This window comes from Pelophylax lessonae, assembly GCF_965119305.1.
Source record: "Pelophylax lessonae genome assembly, chromosome: 3".
Taxonomy (NCBI): domain Eukaryota; kingdom Metazoa; phylum Chordata; class Amphibia; order Anura; family Ranidae; genus Pelophylax; species Pelophylax lessonae.
The window spans coordinates 364,735,839-364,762,963 of NC_138770.1; the positions used below are offsets into that span (position 1 = coordinate 364,735,839).

The 27,125-nt window shown below is 41.3% G+C and overlaps 1 protein-coding gene across 4 annotated transcripts in view; it reads left to right on the forward strand.

Annotated features, from left to right (window-relative positions):
- Positions 1 to 27,125, forward strand: part of HTR1E (5-hydroxytryptamine receptor 1E) — a 156,573-nt gene that overhangs the window by 92,628 nt on the left and 36,820 nt on the right. For 2 of the 4 annotated variants that reach the window (XM_082251393.1, XM_082251394.1), the window contains exon 1: positions 489 to 616. The exons of the other annotated variants lie outside the window; for them this stretch is intronic. The gene's annotated coding sequence lies outside the window, so the exon portion shown is untranslated. Of the gene's footprint in view, positions 1 to 488; positions 617 to 27,125 lie in introns of those variants that run through there. 4 annotated transcript variants of the gene reach the window in all.

Below are 27,125 nucleotides of genomic sequence, written 5' to 3' on the forward strand. Positions count from 1 at the left end.
GCGGACATGGACATTTTGCTGAGGTATAAAATTTAATAACAGGTTCACTTTAAAATGTCCCCATCAGCACATAACTAATATATTCCATTGCACACATACAATTGACGGTAACGGGACTTGTGTAGACAATTTTAAAAAAAAGATGGGATTCAGGCCAGAAAAGCTACATAGAGAATAACAATTAGAAATATTGATTTATAAGCAGTGAACACTCAATGTCATTTAACAAGTGCAGAATGACAAGCGTCTAGCACACCTCCACAGTTTATCTTAGACTTAAGTCAATTCCACCAACTGACTTTTCAGTAAATATTTACTTGAGTGTAATAGGTGTCTCCAAGCAGTGAAATGAAGTGGAAAATCTTTTTTACACAAGAGCATTGCTTATTTTCCATGTTAATGGGTCACTCATTCACAAAAGCAGGATAATACCGCATGAAAGGTACACTGAGACATTCAGAAATATAACTGTTACAGAGTACTGTATTGTTAGAACATTTAGAAACCCCATGTTTGCTTGCTTTAGAAAGCAGACTACTGAGGGTTGAAAAGCCATAGCAGAATCTGAACAGCTGCTCGCTATGTCCTTCCAATGGGTCACACAGATGAGGACAAGGTACATTGTCTTTTCAACATTCCTTTGTCAACATTCTGTTAATTGTTTTCTTGAAACCGAGAGTCCATTCAGGGAAGCCAAGTAAAACCAACCAGTGTCACAGCCTTCCATCTTTGCATGCACTATTATGTCCAAAAAGTTGCTAGAAGTTTCAGTGTACTGAGCAATGGTGCTGACATTGAAGAGGACCTGTCACCAGGTCATTCATTTCAACAACAAGCTTACCATACCATGTAATGTATTTTTGGGGCTTTCACCTGTAAAAGCCTCCACTGTGTAGACATTCAAAAGCCTCAAGACTGTGGTTGGGTGCCGCCATTTTGTAGTGATGTCAGCAGCCTCAGCAGATTCAACGGTCACTCATATGACACTCTATAGTATTCTCCTTCACTCCTCCAATGTTATGTAGGGAAATGAGAGAAGGAGTGAGGAGCTAGGCCAACACAGAAAGTAATAACACACTCTCAAAAGAAGAGAAGGTTGTGACGGGCAAGAAAGGAAAGGGTTTTGCTAGGGAACTGATTCTGGAGTAGTCAAATTTGCTAGGAAGTTCAGAGGTTCATTGCGAATTCATTAACCACTTCCGCTCCGAAAGTTTTACGCCCTTAATGACCAGACCATTTTTTTGCAAATCGGCACTGCGTTACTTTAACGAAAAATTGCACCGTCATGCGAGGCTGTACCCAAATACAATTGTCAAGATGTTATTTTTTTCCCCACAAATAGAGCTTTCTTCTGGTGGTATTTTATCACCTCTGCGGTCTTTAGATTTTGCACTATAAACGAAAAATGAGCCACAATTTTGAAAAAAAAAAAAAAAGCATCATATTTTTTACTTTCTGCTATAAAACATTCCCAATACAAAAATTTTTAAAAATGCATTTTTTTATCAGTTTAGGCCAATTTGTATTCTGCTACACATTTTTGGTAAAATAAAATCCAAAAAAGCGTATTTTAATTGGTTTGCGCAAAAGTTATAGTGTTTACAAAATACGAGATAGATTTTTGGACTTTTTATTTTTTATTTTTATTAGTAATGGCAGCAATCAGCAATTTTTAGCAGGACTGCGAGATCAGACCCCTAACTGACATTTTTGACACTTTTTGGGGACCAGTGACATTAATACAGTAATCAGTGCTAAATAATATGCACTGTTACTGTATAAATGACAATGGCAGGGAAGGGTTTAACACTGGGGGTGATCAAAGGGGTTAATGTATGCCTATATGCTTACTGACTGTGGGGGGGGGGGGGGAGAGGGAGGTTCTGTGACAGGCACAGAGAGATCGGGGTTTCAGCTTAGCTGAAACGCCTGATCTCTCCCTGCCTGTCTGACAGAAGAATCACTTGCTTTGTTTGCATAAGCAGGCAGGTCTTCTGTCAGTTTCTCAGACGATCCCAGGAGGCCGGCAGCAATCGCCGACACACCTCCCGTGGCCTGCCTCCTGCTGTGTGCACAAAATCAAATAGATCTACGTGCCTTTGCCCAGCCAAGCCCCCCTGCCGCAGTATATTTGCATGGGGCAGTCGGCAACTGGTAAAAAAATGTTTATGGATAGAAAAACCTCTGCAAGTAAGCATTTTAAAAATTTGAATTTTCGGTAAGTTTATCACATTTAGGTTGATGGCAAGGTCCAATTGAACTTTTAAACTTAAGGTGACATTAAAGTGATCCTAAACCTAAAAACATTTTTTTTTTTTTTACCTTAATGCATTGCTTGCATTAAGGTAAAAAATGTTTTCAGTTTCCCTGTGCCCCCTCCCCCCCCAATGTGAAAGGGAAGAGAGGAGAGAAGAGATTAGCGCTGTGCATGGCTGCATCTATTCTCCCCTCTCTTCCTCTTCACACAGCATTTGAGCAGCAGCAGGTGAAGAGGAAGTGGGGGGCGGGCCTAAGTCCCGCTGTGTACGTTTGTGGAGCGCAGCTCTAAAGAACGCAAAGGTTGGGAACGAACATGCACTGTGTGTCCCCATAGCAAACGGCTTGCTATGGGGTCACACAAAGAAGAGGAGGAGCCAAGATCACCATGGGAGACATGAGAAGAGGAGGATCAGGGCGGCTCTGTGCAATACCACTGCACAGCGCAGGTGAGTATAACATGTTTGTTATTTAATTTTTTTTTTTTAATTCAGACTTTAGTAATACTAAAACACTTTAAATTCTGGTTTTAAAAAATTCTATTTTATGTTATCCTAACACAAAAAATACCTTGTTTTGCTCTCAGCCTCCCCCAAATCTCCAGATTCCTTTAGGGGCGCTGCCCCCTAATCCATGCGCCTGGCCCCTAATCTACATGCAGGGCGCCGGACGCATTGATTCCAATAGGTTTTTTTTTTTTTTTTTAGAAGCACATGATTAGAGCCAGAGGCTCTTATTAGCTTCCCAAGTCCCGGCAGTTGCTTCCCCTCCCAGCCAATCTTAGGTTTTTGGACTCCTGGCCAATCAGGACTCGCTTCCTGATTAGCCTTGAGGAGAAACAGGAAGACAGCAGCCACCAATGATGGGCAGGCTAATTGTACCCACGTGATAGATTGACTTTGTTTGCACTTGGTTTCAAGGCAGGGTCTGGGAAGGGTCCAGGGCGCTGTCAGGTAGGCTGTACAGGGTCCCATGATTATATCAGCGGCTCTGCATATAGTACACTTCGAGTGCAATGCAGCACAAAATCTTGTATGGGGACAGAAAATTGTCTTTGGGTCTCACATTTCTTTGTAAATGTGTGTTGCATCTAATATTATTATTATACAGGATTTATACAGTGCCGACAGTTTATGCAGTGCTTTACAACATGAGGGTAGACAGTACAATTAATACAGGAGGAATCAGAGAACCCTTCTCATTTGAGCTTACAGTCTAAGATTTATGCTTTCATATTTGTCCTTACAAAAACCGCTCACCTTGTTTTAGCAGCAGTCATTTTTGAATAGCAGTGTTAAGCAGCTAGTTGAGTATTTCTCAGGCTATATCTGTAAAAATCTGCTTGACTAGTTGTTCATGAAGATGAAAACTAAGCTCCCATTACAAAACTGGCACCAGAAAATGCATTGTAATTGTACACTTCAGTAATGTGTGGGCAATTGTCATGGCAACAATATTGCCATGAAGATAGAGATACTATATGAAGCAGACTCTTGCAGTAAATAATTTGTATTCATCCTCTATAAATTTGCATTTCTATACAAGAAAGTCTTGACCCACCATTGTTGTTTATTTAAAGTGGCACTTTTTATATATGTATCGTATTGAATCCCAAGCATATAGTTAAACTAGGAATATCAGCCTCCCCAAATGAGCTACATTACATGATAAAAACATACCGATGGTGGATAAGCCTGCAATGTTCCCACAGAGAGCATAGAAATGCTCCCTTGATCCTGGGCTGGTATTCTTATTTTTCCCAATAGCCCTAAAAACTATTTTTTATGAAATCATATACGCATGTTACTGTGTTATTCTGCCTTTGTAAGATCACCCATGAGCACTAGACCTCTACTCCCCCCCTAACTTCCATTTGCTCATCAGTTGCGGTCATATGCACTGCTCTATGCACACTACACATCCAATAGTCCATAGCGTATCTTGGGAGTGAATAAGAGAGTGTGGCTAGTGGGACCCTAGAGAACCAACATAGCCACACTCTAATGGGCCATACACACTATAAGATTTTCTTAAGACTTTTTCCTTTAGATTTACCAAAACCATATAATATGAGGTCAAACCTAAACACTTTCAATTTGTATGCAATCTGGCAGGCCCTTGCACTACATAGAAAAGGTAAATCTGAAGGAAAAAGTCTTCAGAAAATCTTATAGTGTGTATGGCCCTTAACAGGTAGTCAGGTCCTTCTCTAACCAATGCCATCAGTATATTTTGCAACAATAAGGTTATGAAGGTCCTGAGAGAGCTCTTTGCTTTTACCCATCATGAGATGTTTCTTGTGTGACACCTTGGTAATGAGACACCTTTTTATAGGCCATCAGTTGAGACAGAACCAGCTGATATTAACACCACTTAAAAGGGGCAGTATTGCTTTCTAACTACTGATAGATTTCAGCTGGTGTCTTGGCTTTCCATGCCTTTTTGCACTTCCCTTTCTTTATGTGTTCAATACTTTTTCCCTGTGTCATTACATTTTATTACACATAACTTTCTTTGTATTTATAGATTGCATGAGTTGTTACCGACATGGTGAAAATTTCATATCAATATCACCTTTAGGGTCCTTTTCACACGAACTACCTGATCAGATCCGCCTGTCAGTTTTTCAGGCGGACCTGATCGGATGCTCCATGCATCCCTATGGGGCAGCAGATGTCAGCGGAGACATGTCCGCTGACACCCGCTGCTATCCGCTTCCGATCCTATCTGTGAAATCCAGACGGATGGAAACCCTATTTTCCATCCGTCCAGCGGGTCGGATCGGATCAGATGAGAACGGACAGGCGGTCCGTTCTCATCCGATTCCCCCATAGAGGACAGCGGGGATGTGACAGCTCCGCACACAGAGCAGAGACGGAGCTGTCATCCACCTGCTCAGCGGGGATCGGCAGATCGATCCCCTGCTGAGCAGAACGATCTGTTGGCGGATGCGGGCCGTGTGAAAGGACCCTTAGAAATATATTTACCGAGAAAAATGGTGACGTGTTCAATATTTATTTTACGCACTGTATCTTCTCTGTCCCAGGGGGTCCCTCATTCTTAAGTTACAAAGTTAGGAGCTGTGGTCACCAGTATTGCTTACAGACTCCCTGCAGCTGATGTTTTCTTGAGTACTGACTTAAAGTGGTATTAAACCCAAAAGCAAACAATCTGGGGCAAGGGTAGCGTTAGATGTACTAATAGATACACCTACAATTTGAACCCAAACTCCAGCTAACACTGCAATTTGGAAAAACAGAAAAAAATGGACTTTCAAGGCACAATAAGTAAAAAGAAAAACGCTTTTATTGTTGATTGACATAAAACCAGAAAACATTTTTTTTTTACACACACCCCCTAGGGGGCGGTACTAGTAGGTCGAAATACACATGGCACAATGGAGTAAACCTTGCCAATGGGCATGAACATGCAAAAAGTCAATAAATTGCAAAAATTACAATAGAACAACATACTAATAAATGGGGACGCTATACGTTACGATCATCAGGGCTCAACCCAGGATCCAGGGCAACGCAGAGCGTCCTCAAACATGTGGATACAACTTGCACATAGGAAAAGGTTCATGTAGCCAGATGCTCTACATGTTTCGCTTAAAATTCAAGCTTCTTCCGGAGCTGTTAGGATACACGTTCCCTATAAAGGTGGATGTGAAGTTCACTATAGCCAACAATTAGGCGCAAAAGAAGTAAACAGAAAATAGCAGGAAATAATAATAACGAGGGATGACCTGCTGAGGCATCTCTGGAGGGCACACTGCTGTAACCAATTAAGACAGAATGATTGTCTGGATAGAGAACAATCACTGGTAACCAGTAGGGAGCACCTATGTTGTTTCATCCCCATCCGGGGGAACTGATCTGCGGTGGCATGAGGCACACATGAAGTACACGCTGCACGTTTGTCTCTATCAGAGGGATCGCCTTGGACTAAGCCATTCAGCCTGTCTTTGCTCCCTACTGGTTACCAGTGATTGTTCTCTATCCAGAAAATCATTCTGTCTTAATTGGTTACAGCAGCGTGCCCTCCAGAGATGCCTCAGCAGGTCATCCCTCGTTATTATTATTTCCTGCTATTTTCTGTTTACTTCTTTTGCGCCTAATTGTTGGCTATAGTGAACTTCACATCCACCTTTATAGGGAACGTGTATCCTAACAGCTTCGGAAGAAGCTTGAATTTTAAGCGAAACATGTAGAGCATCTGGCTACATGAACCTTTTCCTATGTGCAAGTTGTATCCACATGTTTGAGAACGCTCTGCGTTGCCCTGGATCCTGGGTTGAGCCCTGATGATCGTAACGTATAGCGTCCCCATTTATTAGTATGTTGTTCTATTGTAATTTTTGCAATTTATTGACTTTTTGCATGTTCATGCCCATTGGCAAGGTTTACTCCATTGTGCCATGTGTATTTCGACCTACTAGTACCGCCCCCTAGGGGGTGTGTGTAAAAAAATTTTTTTCTGGTTTTATGTCAATCAACAATAAAAGTGTTTTTCTTTTTACTTATTGTGCCTTGAAAGTCCATTTTTTTTCTGTTTTTCCAAATTTAAGATTTTTAGGATGTGGCACATGGTTCTGTATTCTGCTACGCCCCTATTTTTGCTGCAATAGGGTTGGCGTACTAGTCTTGTTCAGCTAACACTGCAATTAAACAAGCAGTTAGTGCAAATGTTTTCTTTTTTTTTCTGGGATAAAGGTTTTACATGAATAAATAAAAGCAGATTATTGTCAATGGTAAATAGTTTGTCCTAACACTCTAACTGCTACATTTGCAGGAAACCTTGTTCTGTTAAAAGACAACAGACTTAATGGCTGGATGACCAGGGGAAGATAAAGAGAAAGAAACCCTAAAAAAAAAAGAGAAAGCCATTACGTCTAAGAATTGCTAAACTGCAATATAATAAAATGTTTGTTTTTGGGTTTAATACTAATTTAATATTTATGACTTTCTTAATTTACATTAGTTCATAAACTGGAAAACTGAAACCTATTTACTGTTTGCAATCTAACCTCAGAAGAATAGGCAGTGTAAAACCAAAAACAAAAATTTAATTAATTGCAGATTACCAATTCTTAGATGTGGTGGCTGCATTAATCTTCTTTTTAGGTTTTTTTTCCCCTTATTTTCCCCGGTTGATCCTATCAGTAAGGCTTCTTTCACACGGTCCGCCTCCGCAGGCGGATCCGTGTTGCTCAGCGGGGATCGATCCGCGATCCCCGCTGAGCCGGGCGGATGACAGCTCCGTCTCCGCTTGCAGAGCGGAGAGGGAGGTGTCTCAGCACCCGCTGCCCTCTATGGGGGATCGGACGAGAGCGGACCGCTTGTCCGCTCTCATCAGATCCGCTCCGCTCCGATTACTGAACGGATGGAAAAATAGGGTTTCCATCCGTCCAGATTTCAGCACAGGATCGGATGCGGATGGCAGCGGGTGTCAGCGGAGGTGACCTCCGCTGACACCCGCTGCCCCATAGAGCTGCATGGAGGATCCGATCAGATCCGCCTAAAAAACTGACAGGCGGATCTGATCGGACCGCCCTTGTGAAAGAGCCCTAAGTCTGTTATTTTTCAACTTCATTCAACAACTTCTGCTCTAAATACTATAAGACAGGAAGGACAAATGCGCTTCTGGAAGAATGGTCAAAAATTCCCATAGACACACTCCTAAACCTTGTGGACAGCCTTCCCAGAAGAGTTGAAGCTGTTATAGCTGCAAAGGGTGGGCCAACTCAATATTGAACCCTACGGACTTAAGCCTAGTACACACGCAACGATTACCGGCCGACCGGTCGTCCGTCTTTTGTCCATAGTTGTGTTTTGTTGGTTGGAATGTGCCTATACTGCACTGGACTTTTGTTGACCGACAAAATTCTACTTCAGAAGTAATGTCATGTGTTGGTTTGCTTTCTTTTGTGTTCTTTCTTCTCTGAGCATGCCCAGTCTTGCTCATAAGATTTTTCCCTGTCGAAATCTGTACTGACTGCACGAAAATCGGACGTGTTTTGACGGAGGACAAACATTTTATAGCCTGCACACCAGAATTTTTTCGGCCGAAAAGTCGGAGTCAGTTGTCGGAAGCATCATACTAACAAGCCGAAAATCGGCAGATCGGTCGTCGGACAAAAATTCCCTGCCGAATTTCGACGCGTCTGTACGAGGCTTTAGACTCAGGCGCCATTAAAGTTCTTGCGTGTAAAGGCAGGCAACCCAATACTTTTGACAATATAGTGTTTTTATACTCTATATAATAGTATACTGTAATTTTTTTTATAATAATACATTGATATATAATGATGGTTTTTGTTTTATTACCACTTTTAAGTATTTTATTTTCACCCATTTGCGCACATTTGGTATTAGTATAATAAAAGATTGCATACAAACACACTAGTGTAGAGATTTCAGTATTATTATTACATTTTATTTAAAAGCATCAACCTAATCTGCAGCAATGCAAAACAGCTTTGAATACGAATGTACATTAATATAGTTGTGTATAGAATAAGTGAATCGTTTCAAAAGATGCAGCAGTATAGTGACATTCATCTATTCTTCTGTTTTATACAGTGAAGGGTCTTGGTGTTCTAGGAATTCAGCAGCATGACTCATTTTCCTTTTCCATATAGTTCACTTATAGACCTTGTACTTGTCTGTATAGAACACGCTTTGTTGAATCAGCCTCTAACCTCGGAACCATGGTGCCACACCTATGCATTCTAAGTGCGTGCAATCTAACAATTGCTTGTGATTACAGAGCAGTGGAGGGGTCAGCAAGTAAAAGAAGCACATGCAAACATTGAAAATGCACTTATCACTTGGGGGGGGGGTTCAAAGATGTTGGGGAGTGTTCTTAAACTTGGGCAACTACTCACAGGACATGCGATTATCAGTCCTTCACCATTTGTAGTATCAAGATAAATTTATTTCACGCATACAAGTCCCTCCTCTCTGATTTAACCCCTTCTAGAGTTTTACTTTCCATGTCTATTCACACAGTAAGTCCCGGTTCACACTACCACGACTTGTCAGGCGACTGGTCAGCCTGACAAGTCGCGGTCCATTCAGTGCTACAGGAACCGTTCTAATAGGAGCGACACAAGTCGCTCCGACTTAGAAAATAGTTCCTGTACTACTTCGGGGCGACATCGGAGCGACTTGCATTGACTTCCATTATGTGAAGTCCGTGCAAGTCGCGCCGAAGTCGCAGTGCACGCGACTTCACAGGTCCCCCCTCGGAAGTTGTGCCACGGTAGTGTGAACCGGCACTAATAATAGTCATGCCTGGGTAGAAACATTATTTTATTAACATCCCACCACACATAGCTCCCTCAGTATTAGGGGATCTGCACATGGTACTGTTGTATGAACATCAGATTCCTGGCTGAAATTTTCTGTATAAAAACACAAGGATGGACTGAATAGTGAAAGTGCGTATTAATGCTTTTGCACAATCGCATACACACTTGGAAAAATTCTTCTAGTTTTTCTTTGTTGTGTTGTAGGCACATGCACGCTTAATTGTGCATATACAAGCATTTGTGTGTAAAATACGGTCTAGCACAGGGGCGTAACTACAGGGGTTGCAGGGGTTGCGATTGCTACCGGGCCCCATGCTCCAGGGGGCCCAGTAGCAAACCAGTGGGTGAACTTCCAGGATTGCAAAAGTCACCCTTGCGACCGGGCCCTGGCATTGCACCACTGTGGGGAGGCCCACAGATTGCAGGAAGGGAGCCCACTGCAGAACTTGTGAAAGGATCCTGCTGCGGGAACGTAATAAAAGGCCATGCAACGAGAGTAAAGAGCCCCAGGATTAGTGGGAAGAGCCCTGGGCTTGAAGGGAAGGGCCCCGGCCAGGGATCTGGGGGGGCCCTTCATGGTTTCTTGCATCGGGGCCCTGAAGGCTCTAGTTACGCCTCTGGTCTAGCAACACAGATTTTTATTTTATTTTTCTCCATTTTTTTTTTATTATTTTTTCCTAGGCCTTATCCTTGTTTCTTTATATTGGGACAACTATATTTGCTCATAACATACAGTACTTTGCTCTGTTTTGTGCCCCGCAGTGTGACACAGTGCTTATGCTTTCCTTCCCCACAATGCAGGTCTATGAGCTAGTAGACACTGAAATCAATGCCCTCCCTGTATGATTGAGAGAGACAAACTTATTGCAATGAGCCACTGAGAGAAGTCAATCATTTCAAGAATTACATGAAAGCTGATTTTTTTTTATAATTTTACAAATATGCACAGCATACTTGCATTCGTTAGAAGACTTAAGCTGGATACACACTATACAATTTTCTTTAGTCTTTTTCCTTTAGACTTACCAAAACCCTATAATAGGAGGTCAGACCTAAACACTTTCCATTTGTATTACATTCAGGCAGGCCCTTGTACTACATAGTTGAAGGGAAATCTAAAGGAAATCTAACAACAAAAGTTGTATAGTGTGTGTCCAGCTTTAGTGTGCTCTTACCCAGCGATGCAGGGTCTGCTTTCTTTTCACCACTCCACCAATGCTTTCTGATCTTCTTCTGCATCTGCAGTCTTCACTCTTTGGCCATTGAGTGGGCACTGATGATACTCCTGTGCATTTACAAATCCCACCACCTGGCTCCATTCCCAGCATCTTGATGGTGAGAAGGTGTAGGGAGTGTACACGGAGAAAACTTTGATAACAGACAGGTGACTGAGGATTTTGTCTAACTACTAGCAATTTTTTGCTTTTCAAGTTTAGCTTCTGTAATATAATATAAATAGTATTATGCATGTCTATGACAAGGTAATCAAACTCCTTACCTAGTATGCACACAAAATTTACAACATAAATTAATTCTCAAGAATTGATAATTGATGCACAAAACTGAACCCAACCACAGCTAGAAGCTTCAAGCAAGCAACATTTGGAATTGCTAAAGTGTATGTAAAACCCGTATTGTAAAACTTTTTTTTTTCAGAAATTCAGTTAACAGGCTTTCTAAGTTGTTGTAATGTTTTGTATATACTTGTTCATCCTGTCACTTCCTGCTCTCCAACCCTCTGCAGTCAGTACCCCCTGTCGGTTGATTCATAACTGCTTTGACCAAAGTTTGGCAACTAAAGCCTCGTACACAACGTCCGATCGGCCGATTGTCGGCTTGTTAGTATGATGCTTCCGACAACCGACTGCGACTTTTCGGCCGAAAAAAATCTGTGTGTGCATGCTATAAAATTTTTGTTGGCCGTCAACAGAACGGCCGATTGTTCGTCAGTCAGTACAGATTTCGGCCGACAAAAATCAGATGAGCAAGACTGGGCATGCTCAGAGAAGAAAAAACACAGGGAAAGTAAACCAGCACATGACATCACTTCTGAAGTTGGTTGTTGTTGGCCGAAAAAATTTGTGTGCAGTCTAGAGCACATTTCAACCAACACAACAACACTGGACAAAAGACGGCCGATCGGTCGGCCAACAATCGGTGTGTGTGTACAGGGCTTTAGACAGGGACTTCTTGTAGATGCAAAAATTTCATAGGCAGGTTTTTTTTTTATTATATTGCATGTGATAATCTCACGTATAATATTTTTTATTGGCAATATACAGTACTACTTGAACAGCATTCCACAATAGGTTAAGTGCATTCCACTATAATTGTTTGGAGGTTTTATAACCAGACATTTATGGCTTTTTACTGACTGGTTATCAAAGAGCCATTACTTCTAAATATAAAAAGTATGTTAAAGCTGAGCTGGAGCCACTGGGTAATAATACACTTTTACAAAACAACTAAAAATCCCACCTTTTATGGCCATATGTATGACACAATTGGACATCATCCTCCTAGATATGGATATCAGATATGTGCTAAATATTAAATGAACTTTGGGAAAGTTGTACACAAAATAAGCATACCAAAATGTAAAAAACCTACAATCCACATGATGAGAAACAATATGACTAAAAATGTGTCATGAGGCATGCAAGACAAAAAATGTTGAAATATTTTGTATATCCCAGAGACATGGGGGTAAACTATTGTCCAGAATAATTGAACTGCATCAAGCCCATGTGCAGTGGTGTTGCTAGTATTGGGCACCCAGGGCATTTGCCCACATATCTTGTGGGGTGCCCCAGGTCCCTAAGGCCTTGTTCACACCATGCATAAAGACTGATGAAAAATATACTCAGATTTGAACTGCATTGAATATTTAGTTTTGTTTACACCAGAGGCGTGCATTTTTTATTATTATTTTTTTTTAAGGAAGTCTCTGCAAGGACACAAAGAAAACAATTGTTTTCTATGTTCCCTGTTCACACTATAACATTGCTGTCACATGAGTTTTTTCTTTTTTTTTGCAGAACTATGTAACATCATTTCTCTGCAAGGGTGCAAAAAAGAACAATTATTGTGCCCTGTTAACACCTCAATGTTACATGAGTTGTTTTTCTTTTTCTTTTTGCACAAAAAACAGCATACACTTTGTAGTTTTCTGGACATATAACAGTGTTGTGGTGTGAACAGGGCACATAAAGAGCAGATTAGGAGAAACAATGTTTATGTTGCAACAGGAGATTTTTTTTTTTTTTGGGGAGGGGGGGGGGGGGTCGTGTAGGAGGAGGGAATTTTGGTAAAAAAAGATTCTTGAGGGTGATAGATTTGTGCTGAGGTGATTGGAGGAATTGTGCTGGGAAGGCGGATTGGGGAGTAGAATTGGTGCTGAGAGGAAGAAGTTTGGGTGGAAAAGAGGGTTTCTGCTGGGAGGGGGGATTTTTTGGGGGGTGGGTAGAGGATTTGTGCTAGAGGAGGGAATTTAGAGGGGATGAGAGGATTCATATTTAACCACCTTACCCCCAGGCCAATTCTGACATTTCTGTCATAGATGTAAAATTCTGTATTTTTTGTCTTGGAAATTACCTAGAATCCTCAAACAACATACTGTCTATAGTTTTTTTTTTAAAGCAGAGTCACTGGAAAATAAAATGTTGTTTTGTTTAATGTTGCAGGATATTTTTGCAACCATTTTTAAATGCAAATTTTTTGGAAAGAATACACTTTATTGAATTTTAGTGCACACAAACACAACAGAATAGAATGGTAAAATATAAAAGCTGATGTTATGGTGAGTAAATAGATACCTAACATGTCATGCTTTAAAATTGGGTATGCCTATGAAATGGTGACAAACGACAGTACCTAAAAATCTCAACAGGCGACAGTTTAAAAATGTTTACAAGAGGTCTGACACTGCAATTATTGCTCTCACTCTGAGGTCCACGGTGAAACCTCACATGTGGGGTGCAATCGCTGTTTAGATATGTGTGCTGCACTTACGTATTCGTTCACATTTGCATGTGAGCAAATTTTTTATTATTATTTATTTCATTAAACTTTTTTTACTCTGCCCCTTTCATTTTTTTTATCAACTTTATTGCTATCACAAAGAATGAACAACGTCCCTTGGGATAACAATGGAGAGATCTTGGGTCTATAAGACCTCAGATCTCATCTGATCAAAGTGGGATCAGTTTGATCAGATGATGTACAGTACAATTCGATAATGGCTTGTAAACATCAAACTGAAACCGGAAAAGACTAAATCCTTCCAGTTTCTTACATCTCAGAGGGGAGGCAGGTACATATGTACCTACCTCCCTTCTCCTCCACTCAGAAGGCCAAGGCTGCGAGCATGGGTGAGGAGGCCTCACATTCGTGCCCTGTAGAAGTAATCAAGCAGCTGTATAGCCACTCAGATCACTTCTACAAGACAGACTATTGCTGGCTGAAAATATTGATACTGGAATGATACTTGAAGGTGCAGGCCTCATCTTAGTATAACCACTTCAACCCAAGTTCATACAGGTAAGCCCTAAGGCGTTGAAGTGGTTAAGGGGTTTGTGTTGGGTGAGGGGATTTTAAGGGAAAGAAGATTGTGTGCTGGGAAAGGGGAATTTGGGGGCAGGAGGATTTGTACCAGGAGGTGAGATTTGGAGGGAATAAGAGTTTGTTCTGGAGGGGGATTTTGAGGGAGGGAGAAAAAAAATTAGCGCTGCAATAAGAGATTTAAAGGGTAAGATTTGTGCTGGGAGGGAGAGATTTAAGGGGAAATATTTGTGCAAGGAAGAAAGGGGAATCTTTGCATTTTTATTTGGGGCAAATTTTGGCTTGCAGATGAAAATTTCAGTTTAGAAAGTTAGGAAGTGTATAGATTAGCTCTGGATTTTTTTTTTTTTTGGGGGGGGGGGTTATTATTACAACCTAATGCTTTTAAACAGCCACTCCAGCCCAGACCAATATTCCAAATTTTGGAGGAAATACCAGGCAGACTTATTTACTTGGGTTCCCTATTCTGCCCTCCTGCTACAGAGTCTCGCTCTTTCTGCTGCATTCTCCATAATATCAATCACAGTGGCAGCAAATGAGCAGAGCTTGGAATCTGGCCAAAAATTTACCACCAGCAGTTTTGTGAAAAGAGCTGAAATACTAGTGTTTGGTGTAAGAGCCTTTATATCATGAAATTTGGTAATGGTGATCTAGATCCAGTGCATCATTAATGTACAGATCATACACAGAGGAAAGAAGAAGTGAAGGGGTTAACGTACAGGTCACATACAGGGGAAAGATACAGATGAGGGGGTTAGTGTGGAGATGTGCAGGTGAAAGGGTTAATATGCAGGTCAAATGCAGAGACAGGATATGGCTGAGATATACAGGAGAAAAGGGTGGTAAAAGGATGCACTGGAGCAACTAGATGATCCCACAGTTCAATGCCTGTCTGCTTGCATACATTTACTAATAATTCATTCATTTATTTGTTTCCCTTTCCTCCACTGTAAGAGAAAAACGTAGGCTACAAAATATAAGCAGGTCTACCGTTTATATTTGTGATTGATGTCATCTGCCATCACGTTGATTACAAGACACAGAACCCCTCTGATTGGCCTCTTGCTTATACTCCCCACTGTCTAATGACAGCGGGAGCAAAGACATTGCATGAGCACCAGATGCATGCACCAACAGTCAAGTGAAGGATGCTCAGAACAACTGTTTTATCTAGTGGGTGTTTTACTTAAATAGCCAGAAGTGGGGGTTAAAGTAATATACCACTTGTTGTTTCTTCTTAATGAAATTATATTTTTATATGAAGATTAATGAGGAATCACTCGGGCACCACATCCCCAATAAAAAGAAAAAAAATAATTTATTACTTAAAGTGTTTCTAAAGGTTAAATAATAATAATAATAAAAATAACAAACATGTTATACTTACCTGCTCTGTGCAATAGTCTTGTTTTTGGGTTCCCCGCCATCGGTCCTGGCTCCTCCCTCCTGCTGAGTGCTGCAGTAGCAAGCCTTTTGCTATTAGGGCACTCGAAATTTATAGGAAATCCAGTCCACTAATCTGCTACACATTTACAATCTAAACCTCTTTTGGATGGATTACCTGTGAACAATATCTGAAATCCCACGAAAACTGAGCTTTTGAACATGATTTTATTTGTAGCTACACAAAGAAATAGATTTGTGAATAGGGGATGTAAATAAAAAAATGAAGTGAACCAAAGAATAGCATTTGAAAATCTCTGTTGGAATTACACAGAAAGAACAGCAACAAAAAGCTAGATGGTGTACACAATATGTAGCCCAACAGCTTGTGAAGTCCTTGTCCCCCCACCACTTGCTGTCAGCAATAGGTGTGCGCAGCTTATTGGGGTGTGCACCCCAAAGCTCAAACACACTTGTCTTTCTCTGCAGCCTCAGCTGCATTGGACAGTGAATGGATGGGAAGTGCTCTGTGCTGAGCGGCTTCCTGTTCATTCACAAACTGAAGCATAGTAAACACTTAATAAATAATACACTTTACTATGCTTTAGTAATGAATGAACACAGCGAGTGAGTGTGTTCACTGTGTTCATTTATAAAAGGAAGGGGCCGGTAAATGACATATAGACTAGCCCCTTCCCCTGCTCTCCTTCCTGAAACATCCCCCGCAGCAACCGGGGGGGGGGAGAGAAAAGGAGGGAAGCCAGCAGCACTGCAGGGGGCGCAACACAGGGGTAAGCCCCAGAAGTAGGGTAAATTGGCACCGCACAGAATGATTAGGGTGTGCCCACACCTGGCACACCAACACTTTATTCTCCTGTGCTGGAAGATGTACCTCACACACAGGGGCTCTCAGAGTTTAGATGCTAGTCATCTGGGATCATGCTAGTCTTGTTGCCCTCTCAAGACTGGGAATGTCTGGATAGACTAAGAACAAGAAAAAACATAGGGCGCACCGCCTAGCACATTACCTCAGATAAAAACAGCTTTATTAAAAATATAGGTATATACTCACAAACAGAGACAATAAGAAGGCATATCAACAATGATGTTGTTGCAGCATCTAGGATCTCGCGTCACAGTAATGAAGTCCTTTTCAGCGACTGGCTAACGCCTTTTTAGGACCTGCCTCTTCCTCAAGCAGGAGAGATACAGCTTTTCCCTGGCAAAAATTACCAGAGCTCAGCCAGACCAGTGTGGTGGATTGGGACTGTGCAGACTCGATGCATAGGACACCAGGCAGACAGTGTGGGGAAACCAGTATAAGTGGACCTGTGCGGAGAGCTTCTGTGCCTCTGAACTTGAGCTGGGGAGACCTGTTACCATGTGCTACCATATCAGAGAGGACCTGATCATGAGGACTGAGATTTCTGGGACCACTGATCGCCAGGCATACTGGACCTGATCTATTGTATGCCGGGAGTGGTAAGCAGAACTACCAAGCTTAACCCCTTCCTATCTATAGTTAATGCCATAGAGACTGATCCCTACCTAACAGTTCATTAGCCTTCTATTGTGGATAGCCTTACAGAGACAGCATTTACCTGCACCATCTTGTAGAAGGGCCCCAATGACAGCCGGCTGACTTAGACAATTAGGTGCCAGGTGTTCTAGACACCCCCATGGGTCCCCCTTTGTTAGGAATGCATACACCCATCCACTAAAGGCCTGTATGCGCAGAGTGCAACAAGGGACATTGTTTGATTATCTATTGCTAGTGAGGTTACTTTTATGCCATTCATGCTTTCACGGTTGATGCCATTCTTACTGATACTGTGTGGACTAGTGTAATGGGGCCTAGCCCTATTGTGGCATAAGTTAATGGCCATAGGTAAGGCTGACCTACTCTTCAGCCATTCTAATGTATCCTGTTGTCCTGTTTATTTGTTCTATGCATTGCAATTGATTGCCTTTCAATAATAAGTCCAATTAAGTCTTAAGCTGCTTGTGGTCTAGTTCTTGTTGAATATCATAGAGCAGTACAGTATTAACACTTAATTTACACAGGTGTGAGTAACCAATGTGTTGGTAGGGACCATTTAAACAGAGTTGAAATAGCTCAAGAGGGGTTCAAAGATGTGGCAAATGTGAATTTTGTTGGTTTCTGATTGAGGGGATCATATTAGATTGTCTACTGGCAAACTCCTCGGGCGCAGGTCCACTGTTGACTACAACACCCAGGCAGTGGTTTACATATTGATATGCATCCGTGGGGGGCCTTTTTCAGAGACAAAATAGTGAAAACAATAAGGAAGCAACTATATGACCACATATATAACACTAGAACTTTCAGTTTGTGTTCATCAGCAGTGAGACATGTTTTAAACTAATGGACAAGGGATTGTATAAAATGGTGAGCTATAGAAGTTATTGAGAAAAATCATTGGGTGGAAACTTTAGAGAAAAGAGTCCTTTAATGAGAATGCAGGTAGATTTACGAATTGAAAATCACAGTGCCACTGTGTCTTAATGATAATGTTAGTTTTATTTCTCTTTATTTGTATTTTTTTTTAAATATAAATATATTTGTTAAATAACAGTTTTTAGAGACTTTTGGTCCTTTACGATTTGCTGATGGGCACTTTAAACTAGCATGGTGGAAGTGGGTGGAGCTGGGTGGAGCCCTGCCACATGTGTAGTCATTTAATGGTGACAGATCTCTGATGCAACTGGTTTCATCAGCAAAACCGGTCAAGATATTGTACTCCACACTCTGCATTGCTGAATGGTACTGTTCCTGAGACTGCTAAGCATTACATTACGTAAACATTGAGCCTGTTTTGACCCTAGGGAGGCAAATCGTGTTTGAGCTGTGGGTTAAATATTTCTCAGCATTAAAGACTGATATTTAGCAGTATATAATCTGATCAGTGTGGTATGGTGAGCGATGATATTCTTTAATGATATGCAGATACAATGAAAATAATAGGTAATAAAGTGTCTGTGGACTGGATAAAATATTGCTTTTTTCAGGGTATATGCTAGAAAGCTTGTTTCACTATAGCTTAGGCTGGATGTGAACAAATGAGAGTGCTGCTGTCTGGTGCCATGACAACTTTGCATGGGCACTATAACTAGCGGTTCCTAGGAGGCAGGGTTAGCATTGTACACCTGTGGATCTCTGTTAATATTTGTAATTTGAGCTATAACACTGGATGACTGGAGGACGCAGGGTTGAGATTGTGAAGCTCAGGTTAATGATGGAAAATCTCTTGTCGAGGATGTTGAACGATTAATTGAGTAAGCTATATTGATTGTTTAATCCATTTATGAACGACAGTGCCTCCAATACAAAAATAATTTATATAAAAAAATTATAATATTTATAACTAACAATAAAATAATTAATTATATTCCAGAATCTTTGCCACTGTAGAAATTCTTTATGAACACAATACAATTGGGTGTAAATATGGACTGCGGACTATACAGTAAAAACAAAAACATTTATATTTGACAGAAGTCACTTACAAACACCATATAACATTAAAATCTAGATGACATAGACACTGAAATCTGATTCAAAATAATGTATTTAAAATATCCCACTCAAGCATGAGTAGATACAATATTTTGGATTAAATTAAATAATCAATTACCCCTGGTAGACAGCATACCCATCTATAACTAAACCTGGCAGACAATACTCTGCGTTTTACAGATTCTAACAGTTATTCTCCTGCAGAAAGAATAAGCATCGAAATACACCAGTGTGGGCCAATACTGCCAAAGAAAAATAAAATAAAAATATATCTTTAAAAATGATATAACTGTAGATTAAGTTATCGTGAGAGGAATGTTACAGCAAAGACTATTGCAATTGGCCTGAACAAAAATCACCAGGAGAATGTTACGCTATATTTACCCTCAGAAGCATTATAGTAGAATGCTGTGGATTGATTGCCTTAAGATGGCTGATGACTAATGGGTGGAGTTTTTCTTACCAAGATGGCATCTACTTATGCTGAAAGGTATGGTTCTTGGCTTCAGTGTAGTGTGTGTCAGATGTTGAGTCTATGGATCTTCAATGAGATGTCTGAATATTCCCTCTAGAATAGATGATGGGCGTGTGAAGATATGATCCTTCTCCAAGATGATATGTGTGTGTGTTCCTTTCTGTCTACCTGACTTGCCATTGATTTAGTTGCAATACAACCCTTGAAACCTTGCCCATAGGGTGTATCTGGTATTATTTACTTATTTCTCATTGGTAGATCCCGTTACTGTTCAACTATATACTTGTACAAGCATTAGCTCAACTTGGCCACCAGGTGGCATTCTGAAACCAGAAATCTCTATACTCAGGTTATCAGGGGAAATCTAAATCTTGTAGTAACTAATCTGTGATATGATAAATTAATATTTTTCATTAAAATATTCAATTATGTTAGTTTACCTGCAAATATAAAACACCTTTGTGGGTCTGGTATCCTTTGACTTGGTGATATATAACATTTTGGGTATAGCAGCATTTAAATGGAAAGAAAGAGAAAGGCCATTTCATATAAAGTGACTAAAATATTGTTTACCGGTATGTATATAAAATGATTTGTATACCTAAACTACTACTTATTCACTACTTGAGTATGCCTACACAATAACACCCACATATTTTTCTAACAATATTGATTACTAATTAACAAACAGTATTAATATTAAGAAGCTTTTTTTGGCAATAGGCTTTTTTGTAAGGATAACGTTTTGTTTGAAAAATGTCCAAATTGGGCCCAAAGTGTCAATATTTTGTGTGGCCACCATTATTTTCCAGCACTGCCTTAACCCTCTTGGGCATGGAATTCACCAGAGCTTCACAGTTTTCCACTGGAGTCCTCTTCCACTCTTCAATGATGACATTGTGGAGCTCGTGGAAGTTAGAGACCTTGTGCTCCTCCACCTTCCATTTGAGGATGCCCCACAGATGCTCAATAGGGTTTAGGACTGGAGACATGCTTGGCCAGTCCATCACCTTTGCCCTCAGCTACTTTAGCAAGGCAGTGGTCGTCTTGGAGGTGTGTTTGGGGTCGTTATCATGTTGGAATACTGCACTGCTGCCAGGTCTCCGAAGGGAGGGGATCATGCACTGCTTCAGTATGTCACAGTACATGTTGGCATTCATGGTTCCCTTAATGAACTGTAGCTCCCCAGTGCCAGCAGCACTCATGCAGCCCCAGACCATGACACTCCCACCACCATGCTTGGCTGTAGGCAAGACACACTCGTCTTTGTACTCCTCACCCGGGAGGGAAAATGGCTAAATGGGCCCAATTTAGACATTATCACTTAGTGGTGTACTCACTTTTGTTTCCAGCGGTTTAGACATTAATGGCTGTGTGTTGAGTTATTTGAGAGGGCAGCAAATTTACACTGTTATACAAGCTGTACACTCACTACTTTACATTGTAGCAAAGTGTAATTTCTTCATTGTTGTCACATGAAAAGATATAATAAAATATTTAAAAAAATGTGAGGGGTGTTCTGTCCTCCCTATGTGTGAGGGTACATAGATTGACAGGCAGTATAACCCTGATTTCCTTCAATGCATTGACAAAGGAGCAAGGTCCAACATCAACTTTTATTGCAAGGAAATACGTGAAAATGAGAGGTAAAACTGTGGAACAGAAAAGAGAATACACTTACTAATGTATACTGACATGTGGCAATGCATATAAGACATTACTGTACATAGCAATGCAAATACAAGAAATGTGCACAAGATGTAAGTTACACAAGACATAGATACAGGATGGTAATGTTAAGCATCCATAAGAGTATACACAGTTATATACTGAGCAGCATGCTATCTTATCTGCATGAGAAGTAAGGTCCCTAGCTGCTAACTATAGACTTTAATCACAGACACTTTACTATGCATAAAGAGTTAAACTACAACATGAAGTAATAAAGTACACACTTTAAGCTATGGTAGCTGAACTGGGACAAACTTGTTCTATATATGTAATATGTGATATATGTAAATGGCCACTAGATGGCGCTGGTACAACATGAACAGTAGGTTACACAGTAAATTACACATTGTGAAAACTCTCATAAGAATAACATGACATTATAATGATGAAGACATGACACTCCCCGCCTGGTATCCCAAGGATACCACATTAACTATTCTCTGGAGAGAGTAACAAAATCAGTTCAGTAACAGGTCTCTGGAAGAGTTTAGGCTCATTTTGCCTGCAGACTTTTACTTCCACCTTCCTGACTCTTCCATCTTCACTTGGAAATACTTTGGTTATCAGTCCCAAAGGCCAGTCATTTCTTTTTGACTGAGAGTCTTTTACAAGAACAACATTACCAACCTTCATGTTGGGTTTACTGGTTTGCCATTTATTCAGAGACTGTAGAGTAGGGATGTATTGTTTTCTCCATTTATCCCAGAAGGCATCCGCTAGAGTTTGTACTTGTCTCCACTGACAATTGTACAAATCTTTAGTGCTAAACTCACCAGGGGGAGCTGTAACCGTACCAACCTTTTGGGTGAGGATAATAGAAGGAGTGAGCAAAAGAGGATCTTCTGGATCACTGGATATTGAAGTCAAAGGTCTGGCATTCATGATCGTCACTACTTCGGCCATTAAGGTTGTAAGAGACTCATGGGTAAGCTTCAAAGTCCCCAGCTGTAGAAAGATAGAATCAAGGATCCTGCGGGCTATACCAATCATACGCTCCCAAGAGCCTCCCATGTGAGAGGAGCGTGGGGAATTGAATGTCCATTTACAGTCTTGGTCAGCAAGATATCTCTCTACATGGTCACTGTCGATGTTTGAGGGTATCTGCAGTTCCTTACAAGCTCCCACAAAATTAGTGCCTCTGTCAGAGCGGATTTGTTTGACCGGGCCTCGAATAGAAATGAAACGTCTGAGAGCATTTATGAAGCTGGATGTGTCCAAAGACTCAATGACTTCTATATGCACATCCCTAATACTCATGCAGGTGAATATGACTGCCCAGCATTTGCTGTTTGCACGACCTCCTCTGGTGTGTCGTGTAGTGACAGACCAAGGGCCAAACACATCAAGACCAACATTTGTAAAGGGAGGGTCTGTACTGAGTCGGTCGGCAGGAAGATTAGCCATTTTCTGTGACTGAAATATACCACGTAGTCTTTTGCAAGTGATACATTTGAAAATTAGACTACTCACAAGTCTTTTTGCTCCCACTATCCAGAATCCAGCTGTCCGTAAAGCTCCTTCAGTGAACAAACGTCCCTGGTGCTTGGTCTTTTCATGGTAGTGTTGCACAAGTAACGATGCAATATGACTGTTTAGAAGTATTATTGGGTTACATTCCTTACTCTCAAGTTTTGCCTTAGAAATACGTCCCCCAACTCTCAACAGTCCATTATCATCTATAAATGGCTCAAGTCTCTTAAGGGAACTGTCTTTAGGAACGCATTTTTGCTTTTGGAAGTATTCAAGATCTTGAGCATAAACTTCTTGTTGGATACACCGGATGATAACGTCTCTAGACTGTGTGAGTTCATCCACTGTATAGGCTTTATGACAGTAATGCCAACCTTTACAATGTTCTGATCTTGTAGATGTGGCTCTAAAGGATCTGGCTGTGTGGATCAAACCAGCTAATGCTCTGTTTAACGATTTCCATGTGGAAAACTTGTTGAATCGTTCAGATCCAAGATGTCTGTTAGAAACTGTTGTGGTGAGTACAGAAACGTGAGGACGAATCTCTGCATCAGAATTCGGCTCTGACAGCTCAAATGTATCTTCCTCAAGAGTCTCCACTACTGGTCTGTAGAGGAATGTTGGCCCTGTGAGCCAGGTAGAGTCTTTAAGGTGGGCTGCAGGAACAGCTCTTGTGGCATGATCTGCCGGGTTTTGGTCAGTTGGTACATAGCGCCACTGGGTAGGCTGTGTTGACCTCCTAATTCTTTGCACTCGGTTGTGTACATAGACGTAGAATCTCCTAGTCTCATTGTAAATGTAGCCCAACACTACTTTGCTGTCTGTATGAAACACTGTATTTTCAAGTTGTATGTCTATTTCTGACACAATAAGCTCTGCTAGTTCTACTGCCAGAACAGCAGCACAAAGTTCCAACCTTGGTATGGTGAGCTCAGGACATGGTGCCAGCTTCGCCTTGCCCATTACAAAGCCAATTTGAACTTGACCTTTATTGACTATTGTTTTGAGGTAAGCGACAGCAGCAATTGCTTTTACTGAAGCATCACAAAAGATGAACAGTTGCCTAGACTGAACTTCTGCTGGAGAGAGGTGGGTATATGACCTAGGTATGTGTAGGTTAGATAATGTCTTTAAAGAGTCTCTCCATGTTATCCATAGTGCCTCTTTCTCTGAGGAAAGTGGAGAATCCCAATCACATGTATCTGTGGTTAACTCTCTGAGCAGAGTCTTACCTTGGATGATCACAGGTGCTGCAAACCCAAGTGGGTCATATAGACTGTTGATTGTAGATAAGACACCACATCGTGAGAAGGGCTTTTCCTCTTGGTTGACCTGAAAGGTAAAGGTGTCAGACTTGAGATCCCAGCTGAGCCCCAGGCTGCGCTGCATGGGTATTGTGTCTGTAGCCAAGTCTAGGTCTTTCAAGTCGCTGGCGTGATCTTGAGTGGGAAAAGCTTCCATAACAACTTTACTGTTTGAAGCTATCTTATGCAATCTGAGGTTTGAACATGAAAGCATAGTCTGAGTCCTCTTGAGTAGGCTGATCGCAGCTTCTGGTGAGGGAAGCGACTTTAGACCATCATCAACATAAAAGTCTAATTTAAACAAACTTCTTAACATCCTGTCCATAGTCTTTCTCACCTTCTCGGGCAGAGAGTCTGAGTCCATATATTGCGACTGCAGGAGATGGGCTGTTGCTAAAAACGTGTACCTTTATGCGGTATTCTATGATGTCCTTGGTGGGGTCATTGTCTCTGAACCAGAAGAATCTCAGGAAGTTTCTGCGCTCCTCTGTAACTTGGAAACAATAGAACATTTGTTGTATGTCAGCAACTATAGCGATGGATTCTTTACGGAATCTGATGAGGACACCTAGAAGAGACTTATTGAGGTCTGGTCCTGTCAAAAGAACATTGTTGAGGGAGACTCCCTGATATTGTGAGCTGGAGTCAAACACCACTCGGATTTGACCTGGCTTCTTAGGGTGATAAACACCGAAGATTGGCAGATACCAGCATTCTTCTTTTCCTTTCAGAGGTGGAGCTACTTCTGCATGGTTGTTTTCAAATATCTTGCCCATGAATAAGAAGAAATGTTCCATCATCTCCGGTCTTTTCTGGAAATTGCGTCTAAGTGAACAGAAGCGTTTTAAGGCCTGATCCCTGTTGTTAGGAAGACAGCGTCTCTGAGTTTTGAATGGAAGTGGTGCAACCCAGGTGTTTGTTTCATCCTTGAAAATTCCTTGTTCCATTATTTTTAAAAAGGTCTCATCTTCAAAGGAGGGAGCTATCTTGTGATCTTCTTTTGTCCCCTGGAACACTGTGCATCCTAAGTGGTCTAGGTCTTCACCACAAGAAGGGTTCTGGATTTCAGTAAAGTCAGAATATAGCATACCTGCAGGTTTCTCTCTTACAAGGAATTTGTTAGGGCAAGGCTGAAAGAGGGATGGACGTCCATTTTCCAATGTATGCGTGTAAAAGGAATTTACAGTGGTTGGCTTGTGGACATTTCCTAAACAGACATCACTCACCTATAATGACCCACCCTAGGTCCAGCTTCTGAGCATATGGAGAATTGTGAGGACCGTTTATCTGTTCTCTCACCTTGTGGACTCTTGTGATGTCTCTTCCCAGCAGGAGTATTATTTGAGCCTCTGGATCAAGTGCAGGAATGAGATGTGCTATGGGTTTCAGATGCCAATGATGCGATGCAGCCTCCGGTGTAGGAATCTCTTCTCTATCATTTGGAATCTGGTTACATTCGATCAGGGTAGGCAGAGGCAAGGATGCTTCCCCATTTACGGATTCGATTTGGTATCCAGTAGCTCTTCTGCCTTTTTCTTCACTCACACCTGTGCAAGTTTTAAGTGAGTATGAAGAGTTATGTCCTTTAATACTGAAGATATCAAAGAAAGCTGAGCTAGCAAGAGATCTATTGCTTTGATCATCAAGGATGGCATACAACCTTATGGCTTTCTCTTTGTGACCAATGGGGTACACTGTGACCAGACAAATCTTAGAGCATGATTTGTTACTAAGACCTTCTCCACAGACTTGGGTGCACTGGGGTGTCACTTCAGGAGGTTTTGTATCTCTCTCCTCCCCGCCGTGCTCTGCAGCCTGGTCTGAAGGTGTGAGAGTCCATGGAGGTGGCCCAGGGTGTAAAGTTGTAATATGCTCTTCACTGTCACATTCTGAGCATTTAATGTTCTCTGTACAGTCTTTTGCGAGATGAAAGGTTGATGCGCAACACTTGTAGCAAATATGGTTTTCCCTGAGGAAGGTTTTGCGTTCCTTGAGAGGTTTTCCTCTAAATCCTCTGCATTTCAGCAATGAGTTTGGTTTCTTATGTAGAGGGCAATCTCTGTGCAGGTCTTTTGTTGGGACCTTCTCAGTCTCTGTAGTTCTGTAAGTTTTGATTGAGGAATCTTTAAGAGATACACTGGTTTTGTGTACTGCAACAGGTGTACCTTTCAGGTTGCGAGGTGAGACAGGTTTACCTAGTTTGGGGTATGCGGTGTCAAACATTGAGAAGTCAAAGCTAGGATCATTTCTGGTCTTTGCTTGTTGGTGCACAAAGTCAACAAAGAATGAAAATGGAGGAAATTGGACATTGTACTGCTGTTTGTACTTGGAGCCTTGAGCGATCCACTTCTCTTGTAGACTAATAGGTCGTTTTTGTACAATGGGGTTGACACCACGCGCCGTATCTAAGAATGCTAGACCTTGCAAGTCTCCTTCGTCCTTGGCAACTTGGAGTTCCATCAGCAGATCGTTTAGTTCTTTAAGCTTTTGATAACCTTTGTTATGAATTTTGGAAAAATCTTGAATTCTTTGGAATAGTGCGTTCTCTATTACTTCTGGTGAGCCATAACACTCTTCAAGTCTCTCCCATATGGCGTTCAGCCCTCTGGCTGGATAGTTAATGTTAATGTCTCTAATCCGCTTTGCATGTTCTGCTGACTCATTTCCTAGCCACTTGACTGGAAGATCAACTTCTTCACTTGCAGACAGATCTAGATCTCTGATCGTATTCTTGAATGATGATCGCCATGATCTATAGCCTTCAGGTCTGTCATTAAACTTGGAGAGCCCCTTGGTTATTAGCTCACGTCGGGCAAAGAATTTAAGGAAGTCTGACATACCTTCATTTCTGTTTGATGGACCTGGAGATAAGCTGTGGTGTAAAGGTCCTGGCGGGCTGGTATAGCCTTTTGGTGTCAACTTGTTGCTGTAATAGTCACCATCTACTTCAGGTTGCACTGAGGGATGATGGTATGCAAAACTGCTCTCTTGCTTAAGATGAGGAGAATGGTCAGCCGAAGTGGCTTGCTGTGTGTCAGGATTCTGCTGCTCTTTAGCAGAGGTTGACTCTGCTCCTGGTCCTAAATGCAGACT